Source organism: Apteryx rowi, unplaced genomic scaffold, assembly GCF_003343035.1.
Source record: "Apteryx rowi isolate R43461 unplaced genomic scaffold, aptRow1 scaffold_90, whole genome shotgun sequence".
In the NCBI taxonomy this organism is placed as follows: domain Eukaryota; kingdom Metazoa; phylum Chordata; class Aves; order Apterygiformes; family Apterygidae; genus Apteryx; species Apteryx rowi.
The window spans coordinates 601,194-617,760 of NW_020451205.1; the positions used below are offsets into that span (position 1 = coordinate 601,194).

At 41.1% G+C, this 16,567-nt stretch overlaps 1 protein-coding gene across 1 annotated transcript in view; it reads right to left on the reverse strand.

Moving 5' to 3' along the window:
* Positions 1–2,049, reverse strand: part of GABRA1 (gamma-aminobutyric acid type A receptor alpha1 subunit) — a 42,037-nt gene extending 39,988 nt beyond the window's left edge. The window contains exon 1 of the mRNA XM_026091338.1: positions 1,882–2,049. The gene's annotated coding sequence lies outside the window, so the exon portion shown is untranslated. The remainder of the gene's footprint in view (positions 1–1,881) is intronic.
* Between the last annotated feature and the right edge of the window lie 14,518 nt (positions 2,050–16,567).

The following is a 16,567-nucleotide window of genomic DNA, read 5'->3' on the forward strand; positions in this document are numbered from 1 at the left end:
TGTTTGACTTGGACCGGCCCGAGTCCTTGCAAGCCCCTTGGAGGTCTCCGCCGGTGCAGGGTGTCTGCCTGGAGCCAGGCTCCCTTCRCAGCCCTGCTGCTCCTCGACGTGCCGGGAACAACTTTCTCTTACGGACATCACTATTTTCTTCTTCCCTGAAACATGAGTGTCTCAGAAGGAGTATAATGATCAGATCCTGATTCTGTGATCTGCTGCTAAGTATGTGCACAACTATTTTTGTCAGGCTAAGGGCACAATTTATAATCAAACCATGTGCTGATAACCTGCACACCATCTCCTAAATCTCTGTCAGTCTCTGATTGCTGCTAGGAAATGTTTTTGCATTAGCAGCCTCTTCCTCCTCTCCAAACATCTCTTGTCCTCTCTCCAGACTTCATTGAGTTACTCTCAGTTTACCAGCTTACCTCTGAGTAAAAAGTAACAGAACCCAGCAGTTATTTTTTTTTCTTTCCAATAAACCATAAAACACAAAGTTTAGCTGATATTTGTGGAATCAGTGTTCCAGATTCAGCTGACTGCCCAGGTGATGTTGCAGGTCCCTTTACATATCTATATGTGTGCTGGAATCCAGTCGATTTTTAGCATTCATTACATTAAATAAGGAAAACAAAATCCAAAGTCTGTGTTTTCCCTCAGTAGCGAACTGGAGTTCTTTGCAACGCCTGGGAAAAGGGAGCACTGTACGTTTCCCCGTTGTGGTACTTTTAAACGAATATATCCCAATTCACTGCACACTCTCAGGGACGATTTAAATCAATAAAATCCCATTGCAAAGCGGCGTGTAAGCAGTGAGACAGAATTAACGCGTTTATAGCAAAATGCCGGGGAGCCCGCGCCGAGCGGGGCTGCGCCAGGGCGAGCGGCCGGCGCGAGCGGCGGCAGGAGCTGGCAGCGGCAGCTGCCCGCGGCTCGGCACCCGCCGAGGCGGCGGCAGCACCGGGGCCCCGAAGCCGCCCTCTCCCGCCCCGGCCAACTTCTGCCTTTGCCGGAGCATCCTCGGGGCGAGCCGCGGAAAGTGCCTTATTCTGAACTACCTCGATCTGTTGAGCTCCGCGCCCGCCCCCCACCACCACCCCCCGCTTAAATCAACCCCTCCGGGCGCTATAAATCCTGGAGGAGCAAAGTTTCTTGCAGCTGGAAAAAGCAAATGCAAACAAAGACTTTCCCGGAGCGTTAGGCACCAGCGAGCCCCCGGCCTCCCCCAGCCCGCACCGCCCGGGAGAGCAGCGCTAGTTTTCCCATTCAAAATGGGAGAAAGAGCCACGCGTCTGGGCGAATTTCAGTAGCGCCCACTGGAAGGGGGGGGGGGAAAAAGAGAGGCATTTTGATGCATTTTTGACCCCCGGTGAGAGATTTGCCCTGCTCTAAGACACAAATCGAGACTTGTTTTCCTCCCGGCATTTCAACTTTGTATTTCCCCCCCCCTCACCCTGAGAAAGCCACCCCTCCCACCGCCTCCCTCGAAAAAAACCATAAATAAACAAACAAACAAAAAAAAAACCCACCCCACCAAAAGCCCTTTTCAAAGGACCGGTTGAAATCAGTCCACGTTAAAAAAAAAAATTAAATTAAATTAAATAAAAGCCCATCGATCGCTGCGGATTTTCAAGCTGGAGGGGTAGAAGAAAAAAAATCATATCCCACCCACCCGGCGGTACCTGCGGAGAGCGGGGAAAGGAGCCGCCTGCGCGCCTGGACGCGGTGCCCGCAGCCGGGAGCGCCCGGCGGGTGTGGGTGCGCGCGCGCGCGCGTGTGTGTATGTGTGTGTGTGTATGTGTGTGTGTATATATATGTGTGTGTGTGTGTATATATATGTGTGTGTGTGCATATGTGTGTGCGCGCGCGAGCAGCCGCCCTTACCGGAGCCCGGGGCGCGGGTCCGCGGCGCCGCTGCCGGCTGTGCCGGGGTGCGCGCCTGCCGCCCTCCCGCCCGCGCGGAGGCTGCGCGGCTCCGGCTCCGCCGCTCACTCCGCCTCGGCCATCGCCGCCGCCGCTGCTCCGCTCCGCCGCCTTTAGCACCCAAATTTCTCTTCCCAATATTCCGACCGCGGCTACACAACAAAAGCTTTCTCTTTACCAAGACAGTAGTAATACGTCCCAGGGTAAACCGGATGTGAAATAGGCTGTGACTTCATGCCAGAGAGATTTTATTTTAGAAAGGAAGGTGGTACCAAGCTCTCATCTAGAGACCAATCCGCCCATTTTTTATATGCAGCACAATTTAACTTCCAGTGCTCTCGCCCTAATCCCTTTCTGGCTGCAGACTCAAATCCTTCTACAATCTGCAGCATTATTGCTATCCGGGGGGAGGCTGTGCGGCTGGGGGGCGGCAGGCTGCGCTGGGAAGCTTTTCACACTCCCAGTTTACAAAACAGGCTATTTTAGGGGCCGTGCATTAAAAATACAACCGATACGCGTTAGCACTCAACCTTTGATCAAATATTTAATCACGGCATAAATATGAATGAAGGCTGGCTGGGAAAGGTAGAGGATGCAGCAGTGCGTGCGTGCACCCATAGACCCCACACACCTATAGAGGCAGGGTCGTAGCCAGGGATGCTTTGCAATCGTAATTAAACGCAGGTACCGTGCGTTTTGGGGGGAAACTCATAGGGAATGGGCTCCAGGACCTGGTGGATCTCCTGCACAGTCACACACGGTTTTGGGAGGGGGGGGGGAAGGACACACATGTTTGCACAGAGCAGTCTCTGCTCTGGACGGAGCAGGGGCTTCGCTGGAGGCTTCGGCTTCGGCTGCGGCTGCGGCTGCGGCTGCGGCGCCGCCCTCCCCGCCGGTCCCACACGGCCCCGCTGGAGCTCCTGCTCCGGGGCGGGATGCCGCGGGCGCGGGGCCCTGCCCGCCCCTCGCCGTGCCCCAGGCCCCTTCAGCCGCGCCGCAGCGGCCGCCCGGCGGGGCGGCGGGAGCCCGGCAGCGGCGCGGGAGGCGAGGGGCGGCGGGAGGGACGCAGCAGGTGCGCGGCGCCGCCGCCACAGGTTCCCGCGGCTTTGCCCCGCGGCGCCCTTCGTCAGCGCCGAGCCGGCCCCCGCAAACACGGCGTCTGAGGGGCCTTAGCCCCCCCCCCCCCTTTTCCCACCTGTGCCGGCATCGCCCCGGTTCGGCTCCCTCCTGTGATGCTGCTCCAAGGGAGGTCAAAATCCATGCATTTTGTCAGAGCTACCGGAGTTGGGTCCCTGTGTCTCCGGAAAACTCTCTTTTGCAAGCTTTAGCCACATTTTTCAATGAAATGCTGCACATTCTACACATCCTCACAAAACACATTATTTGTTTGTCTTTGTAATAGCGTGAGAAGGATTTGATTTAACCCAGCAAGCCAATGACATTCATAGCGAAGGCTGGCAATAACTTCCAAGGTGGCAGTCATTTTGGATAAATGCCTGACTTATAACAGTCTAAACACTGCAATGACTTCTCTAAGTACAAGGAAAATAGAGATTTTGTTCGCCAAAGTCCCCTGGTGCACTAAGTTCCCCCCCGTCGTTATGATCAGCACCGAATAGCCACACGTTACGTTAGAGAGAGCTACAATGGACTTTTTGCTTAGTTTCCTGATGTGGTTCATCTCATTTTGATTCAAGGTTGTTTGTAGTGCACAGAAAAGTAGGGAACAGGAAAACCTACTGACTTCCCAAAGGAATTATAAGTAGTGACTTTTCAAATCACTAGTGTGCAGCCACGCTTTTAGTGGCTGGAGGTATTTTCCAAATACTTAATGTTTCCACTTTCACATGCTGTTGGCTAATGTAATTTACTATGTTTTTATTTTGTGGTGAAGCGTGGGAGAGCTTTGCTTAAGCAACAAGTAAGCCCGGTCCTTAGCTGAGTTTACAAAAACAACGCACAGGCTTTTTATTAAAGTATGTGGAAGATGTGTGGCTATAAAACCTTTGAGATTACTTGCATGACCTTGTGTACGTGTGTGTATGCACACTTAAACCCTTTTTTCTAGGTGAGTAGTGTACATCTGAGAAAATAAACAAATGTTAAACATTGCCCCAGTATTTCATTTTCCCCTTCATTTCTCATGACCAAATACATTCTAAGTACATTTGCTGTACATGTCTGTCTGTGAATAGATATACAGATATACAGACAGACAAACAGACAGACTAAAAAATGAATGACTGAATGGCTAGAAGCTCATGTATAGGGTGTTTGCCTTAAAGCCTGTGCAAATGGGCAGCTGAAGTAGTTTCAGAGCCTGAGACGTAACTTCACATTCTGTCTTTCTCTTCTTGATTTATTTTAATTAGCATATAAACAATAGCAACAATTTTTATTTTAGTAAAGTGTCAAGGGTTACAAGGTTGGTCTTTGCCTCCATAACATAATTGCAGCATGCCAAAGGATGACATGGTTTTTTGGGTTCTCCCTGAGTGAAAATATTGACCTAAAATAGGAAGTTGCTCATTCTCTCTCTAATTCTCATCTCTTCAGAAAGTAGGACAAAACTATTTTTCTTTCATGGCTGAGATTCCTGCCCATCAGTGCTCACACGTAACCCAGATTTTCCCTTTTCTTTTCAAGGGCTGTTATCATGTCATTTCATAGCAAATGCTAAAAATATTTGGTTGTAATCAAATAAATAGACTGTTTATTATGGATTGTGGTAACAAAATAACTGGCTTTTAAGGAAGAAACTATAAAAGAAAACACCTAGTTTTTTAAAGACAGACATAATTTTTTGTTACCAACAGGAATGTACTTTCGAAGAAGTGCTGAGAGAGACACGTCTCCTGCTGTTGTTTTCTTTTCCTTTCCTGCCCAAATTCTCTGCCCCAGAGACCAGTTAACCACTAATGTTAACGAGTTTTTCAAACAAGTCCATGAGAATTCGGCTCAAAATCTGTGTGTTTGGGGCTTCTAACTTATAAGGATATCTTTGAAAATCTCAACCTATATCTATATACCTTACTGGCACTTCTCAGGGCCATATGATTTCATTCTCAAGTGAATTGCTCCAATGAGTAAGGAAAGACGCATTTGGACTTAATGTTTCCAAGCAGCTAAATACTAGCTGATGTGCATCTCACTGCATGGTTTTACAGTCACATTTGGAAAATGAAGATGTCAAGAAGACCTATGTTGTTTTCAAGCCAATGTTACAACTCCAGAAAGTTTTCAGAAAGAGGTTGTGTCATTCATGTTATAATACAGTGTAGCAGCTAAATCCTTTAAAAACAATATTGTTAAATCTAAACAGACAACCAAAACTAATTTGGCACAGCTACTGTGTGCAATGCTTTGAGCACTAATGTTGGTGCAAGTGATTAGTAACAGTGAAGTTAAACCAATGGAATCCTATTTTGGTTAAATAAATGAATTAAATAGAGGATTAAAAGTGACAGACAGATTTTTAAAAATAGTCGGAACTCCTAATTTCCCATAATTCCCTGCTTTGGGATTTCTAGTGAACATTTTCTGAAATCTGACTGATTGCTTAGGTGCCTGCTGATCTCTAGATCAAACACAAAACATATATATCTGTATATATTTACGTATATATTTTTACACCTATATGTGCTTGTATATATATAAGTATATATAGAAAAACACACATATATTGTATTTATACAGGTCACTATACCAGAAATTTGTTTTCAATATTGTGTTTTTATCACATTGATGTAATTCTTGTCTGTGTGTGCAAAATATACATATGTTTTGCTTAAGTTAAGGAGTGGATATCAAAGAACTGAAATTCCCCAGCAGAATCCTCTGACACAATGTGTCCTGAATAGTCAAAGGATTTGAATAAAGCAAATGAAACTCAGAGATTTACTAGCATAGAGCAGATCGATAAAGAATTAAACCGGAATGCCCATCTGTTTGAGAGCTTTGGACTCTGTTACTTACAAGTCTTGCTTGTGTGATTAAACAGAGATATTTTGTTAAATATATCATTTGGATTTGATTTGTCATTTAATGTACTTCAGGAACATACCGAAGGATGGCTATTGCCCCTTTGGTAAGTATAAGGAAATTCAGTCGTTTTTTTCCTCCCTTTAATTTACAGTCACAGTAAAGAAAACAGGAAGCATCTTTGGCACCTAACGTTTTTATAAAAGGCACATGATGATCTCAAATAAAAGTTACTCACATTACGCCTCTTTCAGTTTACAGTAAGGCAGTTGCCTCTTTCCTCTTCAAAAATGAATAGAAAGTGAAGAACTTCAGGGGATATACAAATGAGATTCTGCACGAAAACAAGTCTTTCAAAGACTCAATCAGAGGTACAATGCCCATTGAAGAAATAGGAATGTTCTTTCTAGATCTGTGTTCAAAACTGGAAGTGGCACTTATTTGAGCCCATTATCTATTAAAAATGGGATAAAAATGTAATATAGCTGGTGCTTGAAACTTAGAAATGATGATTGATTATTGCATTTTAAAGTTTCTAAATATGATATTTCAGACAGAAAACCCTATTACTTACAAGTTTTTCAGGCTTTCTAATCCACAGAGACAACAATTTATTATGCTACACTGTTGCCAAACATTGCCACAAAATTCAATCTGTAAARCTGGAAATGTAGGATTCTTTCCCAGATAATAATAGCATTTCTTGCCTGATGTCAGAAAGGAAGAATGGGATGATAATCTGTCCCGTCCCCCCCCCCCCAAAAAAAAAAATAGAATTAATGTAGAATTAATGAAAGCAACCAGAAAGAACGAAGTTCATGCCTGGGGGCTTGTAGGGATTACAAGACCTTTGTAAACCCAGTGGTGATCATTGATGAGATCTTTTTCAGGGAGCTTTTCCTACAACAGCTGGATTTGTGTATGATGGAGGCCAAACACCTCATGTCTTTACTCTAAGTCACTGCTCCCGGAGAGGCAAAGTCCTGGCACCAGACACCTATCACCTCCTRGAGCTTCCACAGCGCCTTCAGTGTAAACTCACCCCAACTTCTACGGCTCATGTGTTCTCCTTGCAGGGAGAGGGAAGGTGTTCCTGCCACCCTGACCTGGATGTCACTCAGTCACACTTCAGAAATGTGATTTTGGGGCTCACCGGTCTTCCTGCTCTGCATTTGGAAGCAAAGGTTTCTTTGGGTCTCATACCTTGGAATTATGACTGGCAATTTGTCCATATTCCTACTAACCAATGAGCTACCCTGTAATTTCATATTTGCTTAAACAACCATATTGAGCCATAATTATGATTTTTTCCTAAAATCAGATAGGGTGAAACCTATTTAAACAGAAGAAGCTCTAGATGATTCAAAGCTCCTGAAGGCTGATACTGCAAAATTTTTTTTCCTTTTAAAGAATAACCTAGCTAAAGAATGTTTAGTGTATTAATAAGCCCTTGTTACTTGGGGATATAAAAAATAAGTGAATATGGAAAGAAAATAAGGAAAGCAAAGTAAATCTTTCCAGAGATAAGAAACAATAAAATGCATTTTAAAAAATAAGAAAAAAATACAGTAGGGAAAAACCCAGTTCACCATTATTGTGGTATATACATTTGCCTTTGATTGAACTAGAAGATGGAGAATCAGAACATCTCAGCCTGAATTCCGAGAGATGCTTAAAATCTGTTTAAATCCATCCCTATTCAGCAAAATGCGTAAGAATCCAGTTAATGCCAATAGGTCATAAGTATTCTTAAATGTGTGACACTGGGTTGGATTTGGCTGCTTTGCTGGTCTGGAATCCAAATACCCTGCTGACACCTTAGGTGACCTTGGATGTGTTTAATTTCTCTCTGTCTTGGTATTTATATCTAGAGTAAGAACACTGCGACCTGTGATGTTCAGTTAGCCAAAATTCCTGTACATTTTAGTGGGATTTTTCAGTGAGTGCAGTGCTAAGCTTTCAGAAGAATACATTTAGGAACCACAGAAAATTTTGTAAAGCAAATGTAATGCAGTCATTAGCTCGCCAGGTGCTGGTTCCACATCATGTTTGATTCACCCATTCCTCCCACTCCGCTGCATTGCGCAGTGCTCAGATATGGGGACACAGGTGCTCTCTGGGGCACTGGTTCTTCCAGCCGCGCACGGCACACGCTGCCCGACTCCTGACGTTGCTGCGCGGAGATATCCTGCTCAGCTGCGGTGGATGGGCAAAGCAATCTTGCTTGCCCCGTCCTGTGCTACCACTTGAAGCCCACTCTAGAAACACCAGAGCAAACATTTAAGCGATATTGAGAGGACCAGATTTCATCTCAGTGTGACCTGCTTTGTGCTAGAGTCCAAGTGTAGTCAGGCATGGCAAGTGCAGAYGGGGAGTATGCTGGACCGGTCATTAACAAAATGATGTCACTGTAATGTTATGATTTAGTGCTTAACTTTTGCAATTCCTTGTCTCTTTTAAGATCCTTATCCAAACAGTACTAGCAGAACTCTTCTGCATTTTCTTTACATTTCAAAAATACCTGTATTTGGGTTTATATCTACTGAAAATTACACAGACAAAAAACTGCTGTGTTGGGACAATCAAAGGACCAGGTGTTGTTGTTGGGACAATCAGAGGTCCAGGTGTTGTTGCTGGGACAATCAAAGGGCCAGGTGTTAGTGCAGACATTTACAGGCAGTATAAAAATAGGGTATGCAGACTATGGGCTCCCTTTGGGTCCCAGTCTCCTAGTTTCTACTCATTTGGCTTCTGAGGTGAGTTATTCCTGATTTGTTCTGGATTGTTTGTTTTTTACTGTTGTACATTAGAACCTAGGTGTATGTTTTGAATTTCTTTACCAATCCCGTGTTTTAGGAGGGAACTGAAGTTCTGATAACAGCTAAAATTCCTCTGGATCTGCTGGATGAGCTCTTAACTGTTTTCTATTTTTTCTAGAGTACAGATTCAAGCATATCTCCTGTTCCACCTGTTTTATTCATGGGAATATACTTCACAGTTACTGTGCTTGCATGCCAAGCTTTGCAGTGTCAAGCCTACATTTACAGTAGATCATATATGTGGCTATATTATATTAAGAAACACTAGGAAGCTGCTACTTTTAAGTCATGCATCATTCAAAAGCAGATGAAATAATCACTGGTCTTCAGATTCAGAAAAGCAAGAACTCCAAAGTCATTATTTTCTGGACATTATCAATGAGTGTAAATATCAGCTAGAGTTGAAATTGTGTTGTAATCTGAATTTGTGGGGTTTTGTACTAAGGGGAATTTGTAACAATGCCATTTTTGAAGGAGACCACCTGATAATCCAAGGTGCTATAAAAAATATTTTTAGACTGTAATCAAAGGCTTTAATGGTGACTACCATAAAAAAACTTCAAAGGTGAGAACTGGCTTCCCGGCACTGGGCCCAACTGTGTTCAGTTCAGCTGAATTACAACACTTATGGCTCTAGCCCCTACCTACTACACTGTTTAAATAAATGAAGCAATTGCTCTCAACATTTAGGTTAGCTCTGATAATATGTGAAAAGGCAGTTAATTTTATATGAAGATGTATTTAGCATTCATAGTCTTTACTTGCTTCTTTCATAAATATGTTAATGTTTATCTCATCTTAATAGCATAAATATTGGTGTACACTTCTACATCTTTTAAGATTTTGTGTATCAGAAATTAATTAGCTTTTGCTAATGCTTAAGCTGTCACTTACGAAAATTATGAAATGTGACTACACAAATGCTACCTCTTTAGTCAGTTATGGCTGTTTAAAGAGCATCAAATCTTTCTTATGCTGTTAGCTGTTTAGAGCAGTGCCATTGAGATTAGAACAATATTCAGTGTAGCACGGTGTGAACGAGTGAAGGAGAGGAAAACCTTACTCTTCCACCCCTGCTGGTTTTTCTTTGCTGGGGGAGGGGGGGAAGGGACTCTGGGTTTTTAAGGGAGTAATTCATTGGCCTGGTTGTGGCACCAGCGTCCTGGTTACCACTGTGCACCCTCACTGAAGGCAATGAGTTTGCACAATGTCAACAAGGCCAGGCTTTGCACAAAGAAATGCTGTTAGTGATGGTCCTTGGGCTGCCAGGAAAGCTGCCCAATTGATCATTTTGTGGTAAGGTAGCAGTAAAGAAATTGGCTGTTYGCTTTGAGGGTAAAACTCTGCTCCACAGGTCATTGAAGGCAGAGTTCATCTATCTTGTCTTTAGCTATCAAAACTTAGGTATCTAATTAGTTGTGTAGACACCATTTGTAATCAATGGAGTGTGATAGCACATCTCAACTTAGTTTTCCTAAAGATGGTGTTGGAATAGAATGAATTGTTGTTCAGAGGGGTGTATCACTTTCCAGTAACTATCAAGGAATCCTGGGTGTGTAACTCCAAATAAATGCTTAATTTTTAAGTGGCTATTAGATCAGATGCCACCTGAACAGGATTAAATATAACTTTTTTTTTTGCTGGAGGATAGATGCAGTGGAGTTGAGAGCTAAAAACTTAATCTTGTTGAAGTTGCTCGGAAGCTTTCTGTTGGCCTCAGTTGTGAAGTTTCAATGTAAATGGTATTATATTGAGCAAGTATACAATATTGTTTATCCTATTAAAACATCTGATATGAGAATAAAATATCTGCTTTCTGTTTCTTTGAATACTTCTGTCCTGTTTCCTGTACATAAGGATACCTCAGAAGTAAAATAATATGGCATATACCCATGTAGCCYGTGCATAATTATATGTAAGGCTCCAAAGTGTCTTGATCCATCCAAGTGCTGTGGCTCTTGTCATTCACTATTAATAAAATGGACACTCCTAGACAATAAGTAAAACTTAGCTAAAATCTCGTTACACAAATACAATGAAAGATTGCAGAGTCATGCTTATAGAATGCTGCTGCTCTCTGTCCATTTCTAACTCGTAACAGTTCTGCAGTTTCATTTATTTTGACTTTTTATTTATATCAGCTTAACTGAGAGTTCAAAGTACAATAAAGAAAAATATCCAGTGCAATGATATTTTGATACTGAGCTAGGGATGATACTGTGACAGCATCCTCCATTTTTTTCCAGGAAAAGCCAGTATTGGTATGCAAGCTCATCTGTCAATAGGCTAACATAGGTTCCTCATTGCAAACTAAATGGAGTGTTATTCATTAACATATGTGATTCAAACATCTCTGTAAGAATAGCCTAAATGATGACATGACTTAAGCCTGTGTCACAGAACTGGCTTGTGACACATTTGTCCCATCAGTTGTAAGCAGCTAAATGTTTAATCACCTTGTAGAGGTGTCATGAGTTTCTCATCTATCAGGGATGCCAGTGGTCATATAACTGCATAAATGATAGTATTTTCTTTGATTACAGGTAAAGATTTGCTCTGGGTAGCTAAAATATCAGTGTGCTTTACATGGATGAAGTGTGAAGGCTCTCCTCTGAAGAGGAGAGTCACACAAACTAAACAAACGGGACAGCAGTGCAGGTGCCTGCAGATACAGCTGCTTAGTGCACAAAGGGATAACTATTGAAACCGTATAGACTCTCTCCTGATGCTGGGTTCTTGGCAGCAAATAGAAAGGGTCTTGGGCTTTATTCTTACGTGAAGAAGCAAAAGGCAAGGAAGAGGTAAAGGAATTCATCTGAAGGCAAAAGTTCACTAGCACAAAATACCTGCTGTACACAAGGAAGCAAGGTCAAAACTGCGCATTTGTTATCATTTAGGAGAATTAGCCAAAGGTGCTCAGGGAAATAATTCTGTACATAATTTATTCTATCTTTTCTACCATATTTCTCTTCTAAAAGCAGATTATGCGTTCTTCACACTTTTTTCAGTTCTTCCATGAGCTTTTTCTTATTTTCTTTCCATTGTTCTTGAAGTTGAGTTATACAGATGAAAAATGATCAGTCACATAAGCCACCTGAGCGTTTTTTCCTGGTTTGTAAGTACCTATTCATCCAACACAAGCATTTCTACTGTCTAAAGCTAAAAAGCTGTTTTCCATGAATATCTACTTGTACACATATAGGAACAGGCAACAAGTTGCTCAGATTTTTCCCTTAAAGCTCAAAGGTCTTATTTTCTAGATAGCATGCATGGATACTGGAAATTCTTGCAATCTAAATATAGAACTGTAATCAAAACAATACACTTAAATGTGAAAAGACTTGATTCCTTGGGGGGTTTGTCACTTTGAGGGTAACAAAGAGGATGTATTCCCAGTTGTGCTTGCCCCCTTGGCCCGTGCACATACACCAATACTTGCAGTGTGCAGAAGGGGGAAGCCCATTACATCTTACCAAATGAAGATGCCAGAATTATCTTAATCCTGAATTCAGCTGGACATACAGGAATTTCTTAGATACTGCTGAAAGATACATGATAGTGATTCTTAAATAAGATATTTTATAAGCGTACTTCTTGGTCACTCCTTCAGACCTGATGAGTACATACTTATAGTAATAATGTCTGTTACAGAAAAGCATTTAGGTCAAAGACAGCCTTATTTTGTGGCTGGCTGTCTAAAAGGTGCATTTACATTAGTATCTTCAGATTGAGTGGCATTTTGAAGAAAATCTGGGTGTTTCTATTTACTGCAGTTCAGCTCATGTTATGGAGAAGTCTCAGAGCATGGGAACTGGAATTGCTACAAACAAAAACAAACCAAAAGATAGTATCAAAGAGTTTCTGATGTGCTCTGCTAGCTGAAGTGCCTTCAGTCCATGGAACCATACTAGAAGTAAACTCCCAAAGTACATATTGGATGGATGCTGCTCCATAGCATCAACTGTTTTGATCTAGATATCCCCATCTCCTGGTCCGTTCTACCTGATAATGCAAAGCAAGACTACAATAGTTAGATATTTATCACAAATTTCATCCTAATTCACTTTATTTTTGGTTGTTTACTTAGGACTGATACTATAGACATTAGGTATACAAAATATGACTGGAAGCATAGTCAGGCTGCTTAGCCTGGTGGTATTCTATGAGGCTGAAGTAAATAATACATCATCCTGAAGACTTAGTCAGGTAGAATAAACAATATAAAATTGAAATACCCRGTTTCCTGACCCCCAGAATTATTACAGGGTCTGTCTGCATGTGCCTGGGTATGGCTATGCCAGCCATGAGTTTCCCTGATGGAAGATGTTGCCTCCATGCTAGAAGCCTCCTGTGGAGCTCATACACCCATGGCTTTTTTCCCCTGGATGAGCCAGCAGTGGTTGTGTAGTGCTGTCTGCATTGTCAGATCTGCTGGTTGTCTTAAATGTGCTAAAGGTACAGGATGTCCAATGTGGTCCATCAATCAGCTTCATTTTTTTCTTTCCCTGTTGTATGCTGGCACTTTTATTTATATTAGGAAAAATGAGATCAATCATGCAGAGTTATTGAGCAAGTACAGTTAAGCAGTTTGGGCAAAACTCATTTCTAATTTATTGTATTTTGATTTACAATAGCAACAAGTGCCCTATACATGCTCTGAGTGCCTTGACAATTTTTTTAAGCTGGTGAAGTCAAACACTCAGAATCATTGGCTCATCCAGTCAAGGAATTAACATTCATGTAGCCCACCCTGCACCATACTCCTACTCTCCCTTTTGAAACAAATAGACCTTTCAAACTACTGTCAGACTAGGACAAAGGTGATTCTGTAGAGGTAGGGATATGGAGAATACCCTATAAAGTCATTTCTTCCAACTAGAAGGAGCTAGAATCAGTGTCTTCAGTATCATGGTTGTGGCAAGGTGAGAGCCAGACATATTAGACAGCAACACTATCTGTTATCAGGAATGTAATACATAGCCATCCTTGAAAATAAAGCTAAGGAATTACCCAGCTTTTTCTATACAAGCTTTTCTGTGATTGTATATAACAGTTCCTGTGAAAAATTTGCATGATTTAGAAGGCCATCCTGCAGTGAATTGATCTCCCAATATCTGGTTTCTTTTGAGTCTGGATTCCCTTGCTTTTCTTTTTTCTCATTAGCAGTATGAGGCAAATACTTTGATTCTTTAAAAAAAAAAAAAGCTTCATTTGACAAGAGATGCCTCTTAAGTACTGATCTAAAATGCCATGCAAATATCTATTTTTAAGCATGTTAATAGTGCCACTGAATTCATTGGGACTGCCTACCGCATATTTGTGTGCCTTTTTAAAGTTTTGTGTGTTTAGAATTTGGTACTTCAGAAATGTTTCTCAGATATGTGGTGGATATTGCTGTAAGGGGCTTTCCTTGGAAATCCACTGACAGAGCTTAATATCAGTGGTGATAGGTTCTGTCTGTGTAAACAATTGCCAAAAAAACCAATTATAATAAGGAAAAAGAGAAGGTCCTTTGTTATTTCAGTTTATGAAAATACATAGCAAGCAAGCCATTTAAATACTAATTGCATTATTTAAATAATTTAAACTGGAAAAAGGACCATAGCTTTTACTTGAGCAAACTTAGTGTGTATGTATATAGGTGATTTTCAGGAGAAGACCTATTCCTGAAAGTAGTCTGATAGTGTTATTAAGATGTGATAGAGCATTTTATTAAAATGTTTCTTGGCCTCAACAAGACTTTATAGGGCTATATACTACAGCACAAGCTATGCTTTTTCAGCTGTTTGGGCTTCATTAGGTACCTATGCTTGAAAGGATCTGTGTTAGTCAAAGCAAACCTTTAGTAATAAAACAGCCTTGAATTGATGCAAATCTCAGTTGGGCTTTCATGTGCAATGATAGAAATGGTTTTGAATATGAAATTTCAACTGTACCTTTCTAGAATATTTTATGTAAGTACTTGCATATTCATTTATTCACTAGTGTGAAGTCACTGTGAAACAGCTTCTAATTCTGAACTTTTGCACCTGCTTAATTTTAAGACATCTTTAGTGAAGAAACATAGAATATAGATAGCTTGGCAACTTTTATCATACTCTTTTGTAAGAGCTTATATATGCAAAATATTATACAAAAATAAAAAAAGCACAAAGTTATACACTAAATATGATTACTATTATGCACTGAAAAGTATTCTCAAAAATGAACAGTTTTCTGTAGGTTGGAAAAAAGTGTTCTAAAACAAAATTGTAACATGGAATATCATTCACCCAAATGCATTTTAGAGTTATCAAAAAAACCAGATTTCATGCTTAAGGTGAATGAATGTAGTCTTCAGTATGCCAAAACTAGTTAACACCTTTACAAGCAACATTTCTGAAAGAAAAGCTATTTAAAGGACCACTGCAATGAAGAATGACTGACAGTATGGATGAGTACAGAAGGGACCTCATTAATTTTTTTCACAGGAGAAAGAAATTGGAAAGCTAAAGCTTTCAGAGGGCAAGAGTCAACCAATGTAACAAGGAAGTTTCTTATACAAACTTTCTTTTCGCCTATAACATAGCAACCACTGCAGTTGAAATGCAAGCTCCAAGTGTTTGAAGATACAGCAGCAAAATGTGAAATATGTTAGTAAAATGCCCCATTCCCACTGAATTGTCTGTTATTGAGTTTAACCTAACACAAAGATGCAGTAGTATGGATCAAGATCTCCACAGGTACTTCAGAAAACTATTAACTTTAATTTGCCTTAAAAATAAAAATCACAGAACTTTTGTTGTGAAGCTTTTTGGATTTTCTGAAAAATATCCTGGATATCCCATGGTTATAACCACATAAGGCAGGAGGTTTGGCCAATTGAGTGATGGGGCCAAGCAGTTACTGGGACTGTATGATAGCCAAAATCTCTTCATCTTAACACAGGTTTACTCTGCACTGCCAATGTAACAAGAAAGTTCTTAAATGAACTGTTTCTTTCTACCTATGACATAGCAACCACTCTCCTCAATAGGGGAAAAAAAGGAGATTTTATGTCCTACCATCTCTGTGACAGGATGCTTTATTTTAGCTCTGCTTGCCCCACCAACAGGCAGCACCTGCAGAGCTTGGTATTGGCATGGTCTGTGTGGAGCAGTTTGTGCTTCAGGGAAGGAGGAGGACAGCATAGCCTTGAGCTTGTCATAAAAACCGTGAAAACAACCTGACAGCTGAGCAGGTACATGCACTTACATTTTGTTGAAAGTACACAAGCATGAGACAACTCTGTTACATTAAGAGTGTGCCAATTTAAAGAAATTGTATAACAAAAAGTGCACCAAGAAAGACAGAATGCTTGCACAGAAAGGAATGAGTTGAGGTGGTATATCATGTCAGCAGGACCAAGATAAACCATGATCTCAACATAGCTGTTGTTCCTTTGAAAATAGCTATGAACTGAACAATGCACTAGTCCTTATACACTGTTAGACCTTTGGAAAACATGTAGGCTCCTAAATTAAGCTAGGATGAGAATACATCTAATCAGCAAAACTTCTTGTTGATTTTGCTGTAACAAAATATGGAAAATTCCATGTCAAAGCTATGAAGAGCTGTCAAATTTGTATCAGAAAAAAATTTTCAGCACTGCTAACAGGTCTGTTCTTGAACTGTGCATCGATCATTTTCATAAGCCATAAAGTTTATCGTATTTCTCTATAGAAATTGCTCTCTAAAAGAGCATTAAAATTATGTAACCTTAATACATGCATCACATTCTCAATTCATAGTTTTAATCTTCCAGTACCATTTTTCAGCTATTAATACATTTAGTTAAATAGCTTCTCATACATGGGTAGAGAAGTAGT